The sequence below is a fragment of the Panulirus ornatus genome, chromosome 50 (genome assembly GCF_036320965.1).
Source record: "Panulirus ornatus isolate Po-2019 chromosome 50, ASM3632096v1, whole genome shotgun sequence".
Taxonomy (NCBI): Eukaryota; Metazoa; Arthropoda; class Malacostraca; order Decapoda; family Palinuridae; genus Panulirus; species Panulirus ornatus.
In genome coordinates, this window is record NC_092273.1 from 3,192,326 (window position 1) to 3,212,233 (window position 19,908).

The following is a 19,908-nucleotide window of genomic DNA, read 5'->3' on the forward strand; positions in this document are numbered from 1 at the left end:
AGTCAAGAAAACCAATTGCGTCGTTAACATTGAACACTGTGAGTGATTTCTGTACTCCTTGCGGCTTCGCTGGAAGACATTACGCTAGAATGGTGTACTTTCATCTTTGTCTGCGGACAATATGGAACATAACCATGTTGTGGCGAACACATGGGGATGCTCAGGGCAACATACAGCGTCACATAGTAACAACTTATACATTATAGATATGTATCTTCATACGCATACCCTCACACATACAAATATGTGCATTTATAGACACATTCATGCTTATAAGTGTACATAAACGTACATACAGACGCATATATCTACACACACACATACACACACACACACACACACACACACACACACACGTGTGTGCGCGCGCGCGTGCCACCTCCAGGGAGGAATCATTTAAGATCACATGAAATTGAGTTAAGAAATAGTGAATGACAGATTTCCCCGAGGACGAACAGCGGAGGATGGAGCGAGACAACAGTGAATCAACCTCCCGTTAACAGAAGGAAGAAGACAACAGGACTGTTGTTGGAGGTATCGTTGGAGGGCTGTTGTTGAGGGAGATGGCTGAGCTGTTGGTTTGCTGGACGGCTATTGTTTACAAGCTTTTATTAGCGAGAGTTGTTGTGTGAGAGACATCACCACACACCTCACAGGAGACGTGAGCAACATAAACTATATGAATGACCTCTCCAGGTCAACCACACACTCCACCAGGCTTCCCATACCCATGTCTTCACCCGATTACCCATCCTTTTAACCCCTTCTTCCCCCTTCACTCCCGTGAGGACCCCAGGTACAGCAACATTGATGACAAATCTTTCATTGCTGGTTCTCAGTACCGCCGGCCGACGTCGCTCAAGTGGAAAACCAAAAAGCTTGATCCAGTCCAGCGATTGTGGGTGGCCACTCGTGGCAGCAGAAGTGGAGTGGGTGATGGTGGAGGAGAGAGGGTGGGGTGGGGGGGGACAGAGGTGGAGCAGTAAGTGGAGGAGGGGAAGGGATGGGGGGTTGGTGGAGTCAAGAGCTGTAGTGTGTTATGGTTGAGGCACAGGAAGCCGCAGTATGGCCCTCATACCCACCCTTGGGTCTTGCCCTGAATGATCCAGGGTCTGCAGGAGGGCGCCCCTAGCGGCACTCAGGCTCACTACCTTCCTAGGCTTCCTACACAATATATGTCGTCCTCTCACAACTGATAGATAATTATCTATTTCTCCTTCTCACACCAAATCGATAATCTATTTATTCCTCTTAAACTGACAGATAATCTATTTCCTCCTCTCGCAGCTGATAGATAATCTATTTCTTCCTCTCACAGCTGATAGATAATCTATTTCTTCCTATCACACAGTAATCAGGGCCGCTGAATCGATACGGTTGATATAGGATCTCTCTCTCTCTCTCTCTCTCTCTCTCTCTCTCTCTCTCTCTCTCTCTCTCTCTCTCTCTCTCTCTCTCTCTCTCCTGTGTTTATGGTTCAGGTAGTTTCAGTAAAAGAAATATAGGAATCTAAACGTAATAGACTTAATGTGTTTTATACCATAAAACACAAAACCACAAATACGAAGGCTTTTATAGACTTAAAAAAAAAGAGACAGAAAACCTCGAGATAATATTATAGTAAGTCCGAGAGGTCTCATGTCCGTGGTTCCTCAGGAGAATTCCGTCCTTCTGGTGAGAAATGGTTGAAACTGGATGCTTGATGCGGGGAATCTGTTTTCCTGGGGAGTATTACTAGGAATCCCGAATCCGGATTCAGAGCCGGGCGGTACGAACGCCGCCAGCACCAAGCATGATCCACACCGACCCGAGCCGCTGCCACCAGAAGCCCTGGGAATGTTTCGTTTGACATTCCAATTTGAGTGAAAGCCGAAAAGTTTGCGTTCCATACGGCGGACTGAAAGGAGATTCCTGATGAAATCTGAATCCAGTTTGCCGTGGGAACACGTCCGAACCTACACCCGGGGTTCGAACCTACTAGTCAGAACGAATTATTCTCCATGTGGCTTTGCTCATCTGCGGGGAAAATGAAAGAAAAATACTTTAATACCAGAAATGTACGTTAGTAGGGATAGTGAATAAGGATATAAGCTTATATAACTCTTGCATTAAAAGAAATGTTCATTTCCATATTTCAGCAACTTTTAGTTCTATGAATACTGGTAGGTAATCACGAGGGTTCACTCCTGAGTGGACCGGCTTCGTTCGAAACAGTACAGTGAGTTGGACCAGGGGAGTGGAGGGGTTGCCAGTCAATGCCAGAGTGACATCTGTTGAGAAAGTGGACTCTTCATGAGCTGAGGAAGTAACGTCTCTGTATATGAGTCACATAACATCACAAGAACCTTATCTGATAACATACCAAAGCCTTAAGTATGACCGAAGTATGTCCAGCATTGTTGTGGGTATGATGGCGGTATAATAAATATAACCAATGAAACGAACCATCATGGTTGTAAGTGCTGTGCCAAACATACTTCGTCCCGTATACCGGATGTCTGGATATGACAGGAACATATTGAACATATCTGGCCCCTCACGACCAACAAAGGCAGATATATGAGTCCCCCCGCTAAAGCTTAGTCAAGATTTATTTCCTTGTAACGTTTTATCGTCTCGAAATTTATAGCCTATCCTTTCAACAGCATGGTAGCTTTATGGTGATTGGCTGAGGCCGCTGGAGCCATTATCCAGTATAGACGCATCTTCGCCTGGATTAAGTACACACGAAGACCACAAGATGTTTATTTACCCACTTACCTACGAAGCATGATGGCTTTACGGCAGTTGGGTGTAATATATATATATATATATATATATATATATATATATATATATATATATATATATATATATATATATATATATGTATGTATGTATGTATATAAGTAATAACCACATGAGAGTCGTTCGTCTTCTTTTCCAAACACCAGACAAAGTTTATTTATATCGTCACCCAGACGGTATGGTAGGTTGGCTATGATTGGTTACAGCTCCCTCTTACGGTATGGTAGGTAGGCTGTGATTGGCTACAGATCTCTCTCTGACGCTTAGGAAGAACGTGTCATAATGTGTCAGAGTGCAGGACTTCCGCAGGGGTGGGCTTTTCCGTCTTATTTCGCTCCTCCGTCAGGTTTATGGTGAGTAAGGAGTTAATCTGTATTGTCATGATGTATTCAGGAAGTGAGTTATGGAGTTGTAAGAGTGGGTAGACCCTGTTTCTCCCTGTTATCATCATGATTACACCACCTTCCCCGGGAGTCATCACCTGATGTCAACTGTCCATTTTTTCGTTTCATATTTATTTCATTTTTTGTTTCGTTGTCAAGATGATTAACTTTTTGGAAGCCAAACGGGTTCTTGTGCTCCCTTCTTACTTCAGATCGATATAGATATGAACAGTCAGTCAACGAGTTTAACAGACACCATTATTGATATTAAATCATTTTAGTAAGAAAACGTATAAGGTCAGTGTTGTTTGGGTAAAACACTGATACATTGTAAGGTAAGAGATGTCACATAGGAGTCAAAATTCTTTGTTTAACCCCCAGGTTCATCTTTACGTCCCATGACCACGACGGTACGACCCTTGAGCACGACGGTACGACCTCTGAGCACCATGGTACGACCCTTGAGCACAGTCTTCTCAGAATGAAGGATGCGTCAAGACCCACGTGACTGCAGTTTGTTGAGGTGAGTCAGTGTTGAGTTTGTTGAGGTGAGTCAGTGTTGAGTTTGTTGAGGTGAGTCAGTGTTGAGTCTCTAGTGAGAAGGCCTTCCTCCCGGGGGGACCGGAGGCTACTCAAACAACGAGACAAACTGGTGATTAGGTAGTTGACCTTGTCAGCTCTCGGTCCAACACCACTAGAAACAGAGATACGTATTTTACCCAATTTATCTTGATTGTTAGAGACATGCAGTGTTGTGTATATATTCGTGTTTACGTTCGAAATGGGAGTGAACAAGGGCCGCAGTCATCAGTGGACACGGGAATGATGCATTTAAATGACCACTTCATAAGGTCGTTCCAAAGAGTCCAAAACTCACTACGCTCCACTTCATTCATTTCATTCATTCCCATCAATTTCAATCGTAGCCTCATTAGAACTCTGGACGTTCCAGATTTGTTTGGTTCATGTTGTCTAGCAAACATGAATTCGTATGTAACTTACCGATCGATAAAGGTTTTCTTAATTTTTCATCACACATAAATGTAGGCAATAAGGAGATGTATATACATTATACGTAAACTACCCAAAATAATCATGTAAATCGACCTATTAGTAACACTAAAAATTCCAAATGACTATTTGTGTGCATATCTCTAGGAGGCGCGGCTACCAACACATTCATAATGCAAAGATTGTTTTAATGTCGTCATTTGATTACAATGATTACAACCTCCTTCAATACGACGGGTCGGTCCTGGAACATTCCTTAGTGTACGGTTCTCATTGGTCGTTCCGACGTGCACAAGGGGGAGTGGATACCCCTGTGTGGAAGTGGTCGTACCGTCGTGTACCAGAGGGTCGTGTGGAAGTGGTCGTACCGTCGTGCACCAGAGGGTCATGGTTCTGTGCAACATGTAAGGATATGTCGAAGTATATCTGGACTGAATTATATTACAGTTGATCAAGTACGCCTCATATACGCGTATATCAGATTGGAGGATGTTTTAGATATGTTAGGTTTGGGGATATCTTTACTTCTTATCATTCAATATGTGGGACATCCCAACCCACGTGTTACACAAGGGATATCCCAAGCCAGCTGTGATATATACGACATGACACAGCTGGCGGCTCTCAAACAGATATTGCCATTTTACTGGGTTTTGTTTTGATATGTCTTCGTAGTAACTCGTAGAAATGGGGTGATAAGTCATATGATTTTTCAAGGAAAAGTAAAAATAGATTAAGAAAGAAAAAGGTGAAAATAGGGCGAAGGAAGTAGAAAGGGATTAGAAAGTAGATAAGATGAGGGAAGTTACTAAAGAATGTATTAGATGTGTAAGTAGGGAAAGTGCAGCATAAAAGTAAAAGTATCAAGGAAGTCAGGGAAAACGTGGACAGAGACGAATGAGTGTAAAGAAATCACAGAAAAGCCATACAGGTTAGTCAGGCTACAGATAGCAGAAGAGGGCAGTCCTGTTGCCCATCCAGAGGCCAAGCAGGAGAGAGAGAGAGGTAATTGGATTTCTGAGAGGAGCTTGGCTCGTGGCGAGGTATTGTCTTCCCCCAGGTGGGTGATCTTAGCCCACCCGTGGGATCTAAATGAAAGATCAGAAGTGATGTAATGGCTTGGCTCACCGCGGGAGGCGACGTGTGGGTACACTTTCCTGTCGATTTGGGTCATGACTCAAAGATTTTGATTCGCTGATTCTGTGTTTAAGAATAATGGTCGACAGGCATTAGCAGGGTCTTACAGAGGACAGTACGTAGCTGTATATAGCTAGCTAGTCGAGGTCGTCTGGTCGGGGCTGGCTGGTCGAGGTCGTCTGGTCGGGGCTGAGTGGTCGGTGCTGACTGGTCGGGGCTGAGTGGTCGAGGTCGGCTGGTCGGGGCTGAGTGGTCGAGGTCGGCTGGTCGGGGCCAGGGTGTCGCCACCACACGACCCACAACCAATAGGTCGGGGAATCTACTGATCCCAACTGAATCTCCTAGATTGATTTACCCCCCACGACCCCTCACGTCACCCCCCCACGACCCTCGGGGACACCCATGCCCCAAGGGGCGGCCCCGTGATCCTGGGGAGTTTACTATCATGACCCCCCTCGCCCAGGGTGCCCTTCACTACCTCTATAGTTCCATAGACCAACATGGTCCTCTCCTTCACAGGCCGGACACCCCCAGAGACCGCAACTTGTCCCCCACATTCCAGACGGCCCCCCCAGGTCCCTGGGACCCCTCCCCCCCCACTCCAGGAAGTGTACGGGGACCTGGGACCTCCACAGCGGGGGAGGGATGGGACCCCAGCAGTGCCGGGACGGACCTCAGCCAGTGGATGGATGGAAGTTATCCAGAGTATTTGTTTATCTTCCGAACTCCATTTGCATGTTATTGTTTTTTGTGTGGATGAAGTCAAGTTTTTTCTTTAATTTGGAAAGTTTCTTTTCGTCCTTCTCATTAACGATACATAACACCAGGAACGAAGGAAGTCTTTCGATATAGAATGTTAATGAAAACGGTATGATGAGCTACTGATTACTTGAGGCATCATAGCAGGACGGCAAAGGTCAAGTGAGGTTGAGGCAGGTCAGCAGAGGTCAAGGGTCACGTGATGTCATGGGTAGACTATCGATAATCAGGTGTTCCAGGTCCCCTGACCCTTACCAGGTGAACCCAGGTGACCCACCAGCGTCAGCTCTCTGTCCTCCCTCATGATGTACTCATGATGTACTCATGATGTACTCATGATGTCCTCATGATGTACTCATGATGTCTTCATGACTGTACTCATGATGTACTCATGATGTTCTCATGATGTACTCATGATGTACTCATGATGTACTCATGATGTACTCACGGAACTCAATACAAACCAGTGTATCCATTCCTGTAGCTTTCCTCACACAGGCATTCCATGACCCTGGTGCCAGACTCATGACCTGACCTCGTCATGTGGGTCTGCCCAACCTGGGTCATTCTCAGTGCGTCTTCGTCAGCGTAGGCACCTGAGGGTCGGGGGGGGGAGGGAATCATGGCTTACGATCTTAATGGAGAGCTTTGCTTGAGTGAGTAATGACGTCATACACTCACCTCTGGAGAGGCGAGAGCTGAGTAGGAGTGAGTAATGTGACCTCGTACTCACCCTGTGTGACGGGAAGATTCAAGATGGCCATTAAAAGGTGACACGAGAGTGTAGAAACACTCCAGTCATGACCAGTGGGTGTCTCTCTCTCTCTCTCTCTCTCTCTCTCTCTCTCTCTCTCTCTCTCTCTCTCTCTCTCTCATCAGTAATCGTACAGAAACAGGTAAACACTCAGGTCACGAGGGGTTGGTTGTTACAGGTCGTCTCCCAGGGTAGCCAACATTACGTGACACAGGTCGTCTCCCAGGGTTGCCAACATCACCGGTGGCTACACTTGATGGTGGCTGCTGGGGTGGGGTGGGGGGGGGGAGGAGCCTCAGTGTCTGGGCTGTACCAACACGGGTCGGGTCCTACCCTCGACATACTCATTTGCATACTCCAGTCTTCTCATTAAGATAGCGTCAGCCGATGTGATATGGCCAGCTGAACGTGCGGTTCAGTCAGCTGGCGACGCTGTACGTCCGTCAAGCTGGTGCAGGTCAACCATCTACATAACAGATGGTTCGTGGCCCTACATGGTGGGGTAAGGGCTCAGGTGCGATGCAGGTTCAGAGCCGTCTTCCGCCGTATTACACCCAAGGGTCGTACCGTCGTGCTAAAGAATCGGACCGTCGTGCTCAAGGGTCGTGCCGTCTAGGTCAAAGGTCTTACCGTCGTATTCAAGGGTCGTACCGTCGTGGTCAAAGGTCGTACGGTCGTGTTCAAGGGTCGTACCGTCGTGTTCAAGGGTCGCACCGTCGTGCTCAAGGGTCGCACCGTCGTGGTCAAGGGTCGTACCGTCGTGGTCAAGGGTCGGTACTCTATTCTCTGTACTCTATCTACTTTATCTACTTTGGAGAACATCAGTTGACCATGATGGAAAGAGACGCCACTGGCAATGCCATCATGTCTAGTAGGTCATACCTCTGCCGCCCTCCAATAGATGGCTCTGGTGGGCCCACGCCGCGTCATCTGCTTTACCGGACCATATTCCCACATTCCCCCAATAGATGGCTCTGGCGGGGCCTGGGGGAAGCATATGCTGGGTTTCTCAGGCAGTTGCGTGTCTTACTGGCGTCCAGCAAGGGCGCCGCGCGCTGTTGCCACATCAGATTTGTCCCAGGATTTTATTATTCGTCTTCCTCAGGGAAACTCGCTACAATATATTTTCACTTTATCTCGTCACCTTTTTTTCCCTGTGTATCTTTGAGAGTGATAACTGAATAAATGATAAATGTGGAAGTCTTGTGACGTGGAGGAGTTCCTGTATCATACCAGCAGTTATTTAACTGAAATTTTAGATAATTCTTTTCTTTCCTTGAAACTTGCTTCGTTCTGTGGGATTATGAGGGAGAGACAACACAGGGAGTGGGGCACAGGCAGTGGGAGAGGTGAATAACACAGGAAGTGGGGGGAAAGACTGGGAGGGGAAGTAGATGACACAGGGAGTGAGAAGTAGAGTGGGGGGAGAGGTGGATAACACAGGAAGTGGGAGACAGACAATGGGAGAAGGGGTGGTTATCACAGGGAGTGGGAGACGCAGGGAGGGCACCATCAGAGGGAGGGAAAGGTCATCGTGTGAATGAAGGAAAAAAGTTTATGGTGACTCTCTCTCTCTCTCTCTCTCTCTCTCTCTCTCTCTCTCTCTCTCTCTCTCTCTCTCTCTCTCCCTGGCAGCAGGAGGGGCCCCCCACCAGGCCAACACCAGTCACCACTCCCCACCCACACCAACACCCCACCATTAACCTCCCACTCATACCCTCCCCCACGCAAGCTCCTCCCTCTAACTCTCTCTCTCCCTCACCCCTGACAAACTCTCTCCTCTCTCTTCTCTCTTTAACATGTCTTCCGACCTCCTGCTGTACTGTCCTCTCTCCATCTATAGTGGTGAGTGGGGAGGAGCCTTCTGCTTTGCTACTCTGTCTTCATCCAGGGGTCGTACCTTCGTGCTGAGGGGGTCGTACCGTCGTGCTCAGGGGGCCGTACCGTCGTGTTCAGGAGGTCGTACCGTCGTGTTCAGGGGGTCGTGTCGTCGTGTTCGGGGGGTCGTACCGTCGTGTTCCGGGGTCGTGTCCGTCGTGTTCAGGGGGTCGTACCGTCGTGCTCAGTGGGGTCGTACCGTCGTGCTGAGGAGGTCGTAGCCGTCGTGTTCAGCAGGTCGTACCGTCGTGTTCAGGAGGTCGTACCGTCGTGTTCAGGAGGTCGTACTGTCTTGTTCAGGGGGTCGTACCGTCGTGCTGTAGAGGTCAGATTCGTTTCCCACACTTCCTCACGACCATCCCCTGTAACTGGGGTCAAACAACATGGTGTTAAGACGCGAGCAGATCTTCCCCAGTGTCCACACCAGCTACGGCTCTGGCCACACAAGTATGGCTTAAAATACCACTTCAGAGATAACGTAATCCAGGTTTGATCTTTGATCTCGTATAGCATTTTAACCATACTTAAGTTTTGACCTTTGACACCATTTCATTAAGGCCTGACCTTTGATGTCTAAACCACCTTATTACACTTTGACCCCTGACCTCTATCCAGACTGGAGATAGAAACTTAAAAAGATTCTCATTGCAAAAGACCAGAAGGATTTCAAACGTTCTTTTAAGTTAAAGAATCTAATTACTCGGCTTAAAGGAACGATACAAAGTGCTCATTTAAAAAGGCTTTAAGAAATATTTCTGTTTACATTCGTAGGTCTAATCTTCTTTCATTACGCTTAATTAATTCCAGGTTATTATTTTTAATTATATATTTTTGTTTGCATTCGTGGGTATAATCTTTCATTACGCTAAATTAATTTCGGTAATTATCTTGAATTATATTCTAAAAGAACGATTTATCTTGCTCCTCTGCCTGGTGTTTACGTTCATGCATAACGAACTTAATACAGACACAAGAAAATACAGAACGAATTTCTTGAATCCTTGCCTCTCCTCCTCCTCCTCTCTTCTTCTTCTTTTTCTTCTTCTTCTTCTTCCGTCTTGTGTGAGAGGCAGACATTAACAAAGTACTGTTGATAGATGATGGTGTGTGTGTGTGTGTGCGTGTGTGTGTGTGTGCGTGTGTGTGTGTGTGTTCAGGTATAGTTAATAGGGGCGACATGGTCCAGTGTTGTGGTCGCCCCTCCGCTGGTCCAGGACCGTGACCCCCCCTTCCTTCCTTCCTTCCTTCCTTCCACTGAGAACAAGACACACATCTCCTGGTCCAACCCAGACGGAAGAAAAAAACCTTTAATTGTTTGATAAAGAGGAGGTCCCCCTCCCTCCCCTCCCCCCCCATTCCCCTCCTCCAGGCCTTGTTGGATGAGGTCTGCCTCCCCCCCCTCCCCCCCCTCCCCCCCTCCCCCAGACCAAGTGAGGGGGGGGTGGGGGGAAAACACCCTGGCCGGGGGTAGAAACTCGTATATATATAATATTGGAACTGTTGTTGTTGTAGTACGTAAATTCTCAAAGTTTCTGTGAACCTCTTCTAAAACAAGCGTCTGTATATACTTTCGTTCACATTTACTGTGGCAAGAGCAGTGTTCTGGCCATTACAGGAATTTTGGGAGAGTTACGTACGAACTGTTGGCTGAACTCGGGTTATGAAATCGGCCAATCAGACGCCGCTGTGGTGTCACGTGACCAACATTCTCCCGCGCAAATTGACCCAACGACCTAGCTTTTGTCTTTGGCGGGGGGGGGGGGGGGGTAGGGCAGGCTGACCACGACCCGTGTTTGCCCTTCCCATGTCTCAGTCCTAGGAGGCCACCCACAACAAGCCTAGGAGATCACTGATAACCCTAGGAGGCCACTAGCGACAGTCCTAGGAGGCCACCCACACCAAGCCTAGGAAGCCTGAGAATACATCAGATTATGTATCATTGTATTACTGTATTACAAACTGTATTCCACCATCCACTCACCACATGACAATAGAGCCAGAATAAAGAAAATGTGATATGGAAACTAGGTAGGGAAGTTACGGAAATATAGATTTATAGAGAAACTATGGAGATAGAGCCTTGTGGTGGAGAATATAGGAATATAGATCCTTGGAGAACCTTCGAGATATATAGAGACAGTGGAGGACTACAGCAATACAGACTTGTGGTGAAAGCTATAGACATGTGGTAACTATAGAAATTAAGCCTTATGGAGGTTAGATAGACTTATAGAATGGGCAGGAATTTAGCTTTCGTGGTAGACAATATTTTCATGAATACATGACTTTGTTTTTTATTCTTTAGCATTAACAAAAACGTTTCTTAATTCTCCTTGTTATTATAAATGATATGATGTTATATTATCAATGAACAGACAGATAAGCTTTGAACTTGGCTTCAAAGTATAAGGCCAAATACAGGTGTCAGTCAAGATATAAGTATACTTTGCCGCTTTATGAGTTTACGTTAATTACAGCATATAATTACCCCAGTAATTACTGAATATTAACTAGGGTAACGTATGGTTTTGAGGGGTTGACAATATTGTGTATGTATATCCTGCTTTATGTTGGTTGATGTACCATTATGGTTTTATACTATCACTCGATTATAATCACTTTATGTTAATTATATTAATTAATTCATTACGAACCTCGTCATTAATAATTTGAAGGATACTAATCATATTCCCACCATACATTCTGGTACTTAGCTCAATGGCCGGGACATTGTACACCAAGGGTCGTCCCGTCGTGCTCAAGGGTCGTACCGTCGTACTCAAGGGTCGTACCGTCGTGCTCAAGGGTCGTACCGTCGTGCTCAAGGGCCACCTCCTTTCTTAACAAGATGGAGGATATATAGAGGGAAAATAGGGAAGGATGTCGCTCCTCCATCACCCTAGCTGGAAGAGAAGGATCCATAATTCTAGTGGGATAGAGGGTTGGGAGGGATCCCAGGCCGGGATGGGATAGAGGGTTGGGAGGGATCCCAGGCCGGGATGGGATAGAGGGTTGGGAGGGATCCCAGGCCGGGATGGGATAGAGGGTTGGGAGAGATCCCAGGCCGGGATGGGATAGGTCCCTGAGCGTCAGTAGGGCCACCCATATCTGCCCCCGTCCGTTGCGCCTGGCCCGTCTTATATCGTCTTAACCGAATATAGATGGGTATCCGGCGGCCGGTTATAGGGACAAATGAGCACATTATATCCGGTGGTCATAAGAAAATACCCGGATGTATCGAACAGGTTGGGGGGGGGGGGGGTGATGAAGGCGTAGGCTCCCCCCCCCCCCCCCCATCATGATGTGTTCTGCCAGCTTTAAGCCTTAGCTGTTGTGTCAGCTTACAGCATAGCGAGGAAGGGTCTCTCTCTCTCTCTCTCTCTCTCTCTCTCTCTCTCTCTCTCTCTCTCTCTCTCTCTCTCTCACTAGGTCGTCTGTACTGTAACGACTCCGTCACAGTCGCAACATTTCCCAACGTCACATGCGTCACACACGGAGGTAGGGGGGGGGGGGAGGGCGTTCACCAGTTTGAGTAACAGATAAGCTGGTGAGGTGCAGCAGCTTGAGCGTATGTAGATAATTACATTCAGCTTGTAATGAGCCATACTGCCGACCTCAGACAGATGAAGACCATAATAATGTTAGTAAAGTAATTATGGAATTATCTTTACTGAAATAATAATTTCTTAAACAGTAATTACCTAAGGAGGTGTTATCCGGGTTACAAAGGTAATCACTGATTACAGCACGTAATTAATGGACTTAATCTTTTACTTCAGAGGTTATTTAGGGAGATTAATGACGTGAGAGACGAAGTTATGGATCAGGTATCTCCAGTAATTACAACCTCATGAGAGATGACTCATGATTAACAGGTAACATGCACCACCGACTAATTGGGCCAATTATTACAAGGGTCATTAACAGGAATAATCAGACAGATGCCAACGGCAGGCCAAATGTCCGGCCAAATACCGACCTTCCTCCCGGCCAAGGGCTCCCGCTCCCCGGCCAAGGGCTCAGGGGTCCCCGGCAGGGCTCAGGGGTCCCCGGCCAAGGGTTCAAGGGACCCCCGCTAAGGGCCTAGATCCCGGCTAAGGGCTTTGGTCCCTGCCCAAGGGTTGAGGGTCCCTCGCTGAGGTGCTCGGGTTCCCGGCTAAGGGTTCAGGGGTCCCTGGTCAAGGGCTGAGGGTCCCCCACTAAGGGTGCCCCTGGTAAGGGCTTGGTGGCCGGGCAGGATGGAGAACTGGAGCATGATCAGTCATGGCCGAGGGTAGAGGTAGGAAGATGAAGACCTTGCCTCGCTCACATCACCAAACAATTCAACTTTAATGTTCGTAATTACCTCCTTGTCTCTCCTTTGTCTCTACCTGCCTTCCACTCTCATTTATCTCATCCATTATCACCATCTTTATCGTCTTTTCTCCTCATTATTCATAATAACTGGGAATCTTTATCTCTGCTTATTATTGTCTTTTCTCGCTGCAGCTTTCACTCGCTTTCTAATCAAGTTCATTTTTCTGTCACGTTGGACTGTAGCAAGGCGATGCCCCCTGAGTGGCCCTCGAGGTTGTCGTGCTCATTGAGTGGCTTACCCAATGCTTTGGTGCTTAGTGAGTGGCCTTATAGGCCATCATGCCTCCAGAGGGGATAGTGTTACTCACTGAGTGGCCCTCAAGGCTGTCATGCTCACTTAGGGGATGGCAGGTTATGATGTAAACAATATCAGTGGAGCCCAAGTGTTAATTAAGCTCAGGTTTTAGTTTGCTCAATATAGAAAACGTGATATACTTTGATGGATAGATAGATGAATAGATAGATAGATAGATAAAGACAATGCGATATGTTCATAGATAGAGAACAAGAAGAATAGATTGAGATGTTTAGTGTAGGTCAGGTTAGGTTAATGATACAGGATCGTGTGTGTGTGTGTAAGTGTGTGTGCGTGTGTGTGTGTGTGTGTGTGTGTGTGTGTGTGTGTGTGTGTGTGTCATCATGCAGGAAGCACTGTGTCTCGTCTCATGAAAAGTAAGCTCAAAAACTGATGGTCTCCTGTGTGAGTGATGGGGTTGCCAACCACTGTATATGAGACCATTCATTTCCGACCCCCCCCCCCCCCCCGGGGGGGATGAGAGATAGGCACGCCATGCCTTCAGGAAATAGTGTCAATTTCAACACCTCCGCCAATTTTTCCAAATGGTGCCAATTTCAGCAATACCATCAGGGGTTTGTAATGGTTCAAGATCAACACGTCTCTGCCAATTTTTCAAATTTACGTTTTTTTTTTCTTAAATAGTTCTGATCTCTTCACTGTTTCCGAGTTGTTTTTTAAATGCCAGTTTTAAAGCCTTTTTTTTTTTAAATGCCAGTTTTATCATATCCCAATTTCCGGTAATAATGGTCACATTAGTTATAGTGCCAATTTAGGTATAATTGTCAGAATCATTAGAGTTGATATTCGAGTGTTTATTTCCGTAATGATGCCAGGATCATTAATTAGGCTTAGGTCGTTAATAATGCCATTCTCGGTAAATCGCCAGCGTCATTACGTGACACTGAACATGATATCCCACTTCAACAAATACAGATGTTAGTAACACTGGTAACACTGGTAACACTGCCACCGTTTGCATCACTGACAACATTAGTAACAGTGACAACATCACTGGCAGTGCCAAAAGACAGAAACACTGCCAGTACCGCAAACAGTGACACACACACACACACACACACACACACACACACACACACACACACACACTAATTCATGAATATGTTAATGAGGAAAGAAAAAATTAAAATTGGCTGACTATAATGTCTGAGAGGTGGATAGACTTAAAGTCTAACTAATTCAAAGTAAATAAGAGCAAGGGCAAGAGTCGTTAGAATTACATGCAAGATAATGAGTGCATAATACAGGAGGAGGGGAGGTAATGACCATCTGGAGTTACATTAATGAAGAAGGTAATTACTTACACTCACACGTCTTGTGGAACCCCATCCTTGGCTGGTGAGTCACCAGGATAATTGTGACATCATGACCCTGAGCACCAGCATGAGGTGACCTTGACACTGTGACCTGGTCATTACTGGGTCACCATTACGACCTGGGGATCTGGTCTGCTGATGACTGGGTCACCAGGATGACCTGGTCATTTCTAGGTCACCAGGATGACCTGGGAGTGTGACCTGGTCATTACTGGGTCACCAGGATGACCTGGGAGTGTGACCTGGTCATTACTAGGTCACCAGGATGATCTGGGAGTGTGACCTGGTCATTACTGGGTCACCAGGATGACCTGGGAGTGTGACCTGGTCATTACTGGGTCACCAGGATGACCTGAGTGTCTAGGTCATTACTGGGTCACCAGGATGACTTGGGAGTGTGACCTGGTCATTACTGGGTCACCAGGATGACTTGGGAGTGTGACCTGGTCATTACTGGGTCACCAGGATGACCTGTGAGTGTCTAGGTCATTACTGGGTCACCAGGATGACCTGTGAGTGTCACCTGGTCATTATTGGGTCACCAGGATGACCTGGGAGTGTGACCTGGTCACTACTGGGTCACCAGGACGGGAGACAGATTGCGAGACAGTAAAGTGGACGGGTCCCGCTCACCACGACCCGCCAAAGCTTCTGCTCTGTCATTCTTTACGTCATTTTCATGAACTTACTTATGTACGTCCAGCATGAGTCCTGGGTCGGACTCACCTCCTACAGCATCACAACACATCATGGTGATGGAACATTCATTTTCATTCCTTCAGTCGTCCTTCATTCTTCATTCTTTCCCTCCCACGTCAGAAAATAGGTATGTAGTATGTGGTAAAAATTGCCTGGCTATGAATTTCAACACATGTCGTCAATGCAGAGCATGAATATTCATGAAGCTTTCATTCACATGTGAAAATTTATAATCAGTTGAATTTTTAATCTGTACCGCTATCAGTGGCAGTGTTGGTGTGTGGAGAACCTGAACTGGTATATACCAGTCTCTCTCACCTGATATATATATATATATATATATATATATATAGAGAGAGAGAGAGAGAGAGAGAGAGAGAGAGAGAGAGAGCCGTAAAGGCCATTCTCCATAAGACCAGAGAGCATTATCCCATGTATCACCTTCTGGGAGCATGATAGTGTGTATATAAGGAGCCTAAGGCAGGTTTTCTTAGTTAGGGACATTGGTAATTAGTCCCTGTACAACATGATACGAGTCACGCCACGTGTCCGGCTGCCAGTACACATGAGTCTAACTGTTATTTACCAAGGGAAAGTTGGTCACCCGCCCGCTGTGTTCTGAGGTTGGTCACCTGTGTACAGCTCATTGTACTGCTGCTGCTGCTGCTGTAATACGTCTAGTGTTCCGCTGCACAACGCTGGAGGCCTTCCCCACCCCCCTCACCCCGCTCTTTGTTATGCCCACAATAGACACTGATTGTATATTTTTCCGTCTGCTTTACGATACTCCGCCGCTCGACGTCATTGTAGATACGGCCACTGATTGTGTCGTTCGCCTCCACTTTACGAGACTTCCCCGGAGACATTGATTGTGATTTGTTGACCATAGTTCTGGAGGATGGTTGACACAGTCTGTCTGTGTTGCATGTCTCTGTTTACATTGTGTTCTGTGTCATGGGCATCTCCTCCCAGTGTGTGGGTCTGCCCCCTTCCTCACCAGCTCAAGGCTCCCCAGTCTCCCCCCCCCCACCACCAGGGGCTTCAGTCTCATGAAGGCTATTCTTCAGGAGCTGTGGGCTCCGTCATCACCTTCAGAACACCATTAGAGGGAATGTGTATGTTTGTGTGTCTTTGTGTACGTGTAATGTGTGTGTATATTGTGTTCTGTGTGTATGTTTGTGTGTCTGTGCGTACGTGTAGTGTGTGTGTGTATATTGTGTTCTGTGTATGTTGTGTGTCTGTGCGTACGTGTAGTGTGTGTGTGTATATTGTGTTCTGTGTGTATGTTTGTGTGTCTGTGCGTACGTGTAGGTGATATTTGTGAGGGTTGTTTTTGTTGCCCAGTCTCTTAACCTTATGCAGAAACGTCCATGTCGTAACTTTATGTACACACACACACACACACACACACACACACACACACACAGACACCCAGCTGCCGCCAGGTTTGTGTGTGTGTGTGTGTGTGTGTGTGTGTGTCTTCAGCAAGGACTTACGAGCAGTTCAGGGATCCACCACAAAAACCATTGAATTACCCAACATTTCCACACTGGCAGCCAAGCCTGACCTTCCACCGGGGGTTGACCTCGACCCCGCAAGGTCAACATCAGCCTAGGAGTCCCCATGAATGACCTTACAAGGTCAGGACAGGACTGGCACAGGTCCAGGTTTGTTCCGCCATATACCAGGTCAGCATCACTCTCCTCAGACACTCCAGGACTGTCTGTTTGCCCGGAGATCTAGTTATCAATGACCTCTAATTACACCAGGTACTTGGACCATAGATAACTTTCATAAGACTTGAACGGACACATATTAAGCACTTTATGTACATCTCCCTTAAGTAAGACTGTACGACCTTTGGTATGATGGTCTACCCTTTGACCTGATCTTTTAGGTATAGGTCAGGGACCGGGTCATCATGCTCAGTGGTCGTAACGTCGTGCTCAAGGGCCGTACCTCCTACTCAAGGGTCGTACCGTCGTGCTCAAGGGTCGTACCGTCGTGCTCAAGGGCCGTACCTCCTACTCAAGGGCCGTACCATCGTGATCAAGAGTCGTACCGTCGTGCTCAAGGGTCCTACCGTCTTTCTCCAGGGTTAACTTTGGCTGAGTGGCTACAGTCCCCCCCCCTCTCTCTGTGATGTCAGGGGACAGGGGTGTAATTAACCCATCTCTCCTGGTTGCTCCAACATCGTTTTAATGGTGAGTCTCATTCCCTCCTTTACGTTGTGGCGGCTGGAGCCAACTGAGAAACTCTCTCTCTCTCTCTCTCTCTCTCTCTCTCTCTCTCTCTCTCTCTCTCTCTCTCTCTCTCTCTCTCTCTCTCTCTCTCTCGGTGCGTGGTGAGAGAGACGGCGGTGTTTCGTGTTGTCATGGGAGACATAGAGTTTACCCTGACATACGTGATGTGTTCTCGTCTTCCAGGACCACCCCCCCCTCACCCCAGTTGGCAGGGCTTGAGGACTCCCTTCCCTTCGCCAGGGACTGCGGCAGGAGGCCTCCCTGCCGCAGTCCTCGTCATTAATATCGTCCATAGTAAACAAACGTCTCACAGCCTCCACTTAGCTCAGAGGAATCTCATTTGCATACGTCTCGGGTCCCTGGGGTGCTTATAGACGTAAGGGAGAGACCTGGTAGGGGTGATGACTCCCCACCACTCTCACACTCTCTCCCCACCACACTGGCTCCCCAGCTGGGTATCTGGTACCCCAGGGAAACCTTCACGTGTCCCCAGGAGCCGACCTATATACATTATGGTATTTCGTGCCCCACCCGGAGGTGTAACCCTTCACCACCAGTTACCATCCAGGCACCAGCACCACCTCCCACGCCATCTTCACCGAGCACTTAGCTTGATGACTTTATGACCCCGGCTTGGTGACCTCGTGGTCTTAGCCTGGTAACATGGGGGTCTTCGCTTGGTGCCCAGCAGGTCACCAACCACTGGCGACCACCATTAACATAAGACCTCACCAGCAGGCACTTAGTGCCGGGCAGTGAAATGTTTGACAGCCGCTGTTAAAGATAGGCAGTAGTGAAGGAGAAAAAAAAAAGCACAGTAGTTAAGCGCGATAAACGAGCTCGTTAGAGCTAGCTCGTTAACGACGATAGTAAGACTGGCGGCAGTGTTGTTAGGAGGGTGGTAATGGCCTTCCGGGATTGCCGTCAGGGTATGAGATGTGACTAAGATTAGACCAAGAGTTAGGTGTAAACAAACATATATTTACCAGGATGTGTGGCCATTACTGCCGCTCACCTAACCCACACACACACACACACACACACATACACACACACACACACACACATACACACCCACCCACACACACATACACACACACACACACACACACACACACACACACACACACACATACATACATGGCTCAACTCATCTTTATAAGTGACTACAGTCACGTGCTTCAGCCTGGCGTGCCATCAAGGAAACACGAGGAAGATAAAGATGCAAAGGTAAATAGAACTCTGATTTTTGATGAGGTGGCCAACTTCGTCTTCGATTAACTTGAGAGAGTGAAAAGTTCCAAAGTTTAGCGACAGAGAGAAGAAATAAAGATAGCAAGGTATCATGGCGACCCACCCACCTGGAGGGTTGACACAGAAGCTGACCCTCGCACCACAACCTCACCTCACCAGCGTTGATAAAGATTGTGATCGTATATATTCATCAATGTCATGATCACCTTCAGCCACATGGGAGACGATATGTGGAGGAAGCTACGTGTACTGTGCATAGATCATACACCTGACCTGACGTATGGGGCTGGTAGAGAAGGTCTAGTGGAGGACAACAAAGATTCTTCCTGAAGTAAGAAAGTTGAACCACAGGGACAGTATTCCCAGCCATAGACCCAACCGCCAGGTAGGGAGAAAGAAAACGGGAAGAGTTGATTACACATAAGGCGTTAACACACACACACACACACACCAACCATGCTCAGTTACCAAGGAATACGAAATAAAATCATTCTATTTACTAAACTGTGAGTGTGGCACATTGTGAATAAATTAGTTACCATAAACACAGCTGGGCCTGGAGCAGTGTGGACCTGACTCTGTATTAAGAAGTCCACCAAAAATCATGACAGGGAAAAGAAATGCAAGATCTTGTGTTGGCAAGAGTGGAGAGTGTTGCCACTCGGGCCAATACTATTGACAATATTACGGAGCGTATGTTGACATTTCGTATTGACTCGGGGGGAGTAAGGAGAGACACTCGTGACGTCACCAGCACACACACTCAAGTCTTAATAAACCAAATAGACCGCACAACCTAAACCTCCTCCCCCTCCCCTCCTCCTCCTCCCCCTCCTCCCCCAGGGTAAACCTCCCTCGATTTGTTTCGAGTTGTAAAGTGCGAGGTGGCAACTAGCAAAGTGTGAGGGGGCAACCATGTGAAGTGTGAGGTGGTAACCACTTCAGTACTACAGTAACACTTCAGTACTACGAAGGATTAACACTTCAGCAGGTGAACACCAGTGATCACTACAAC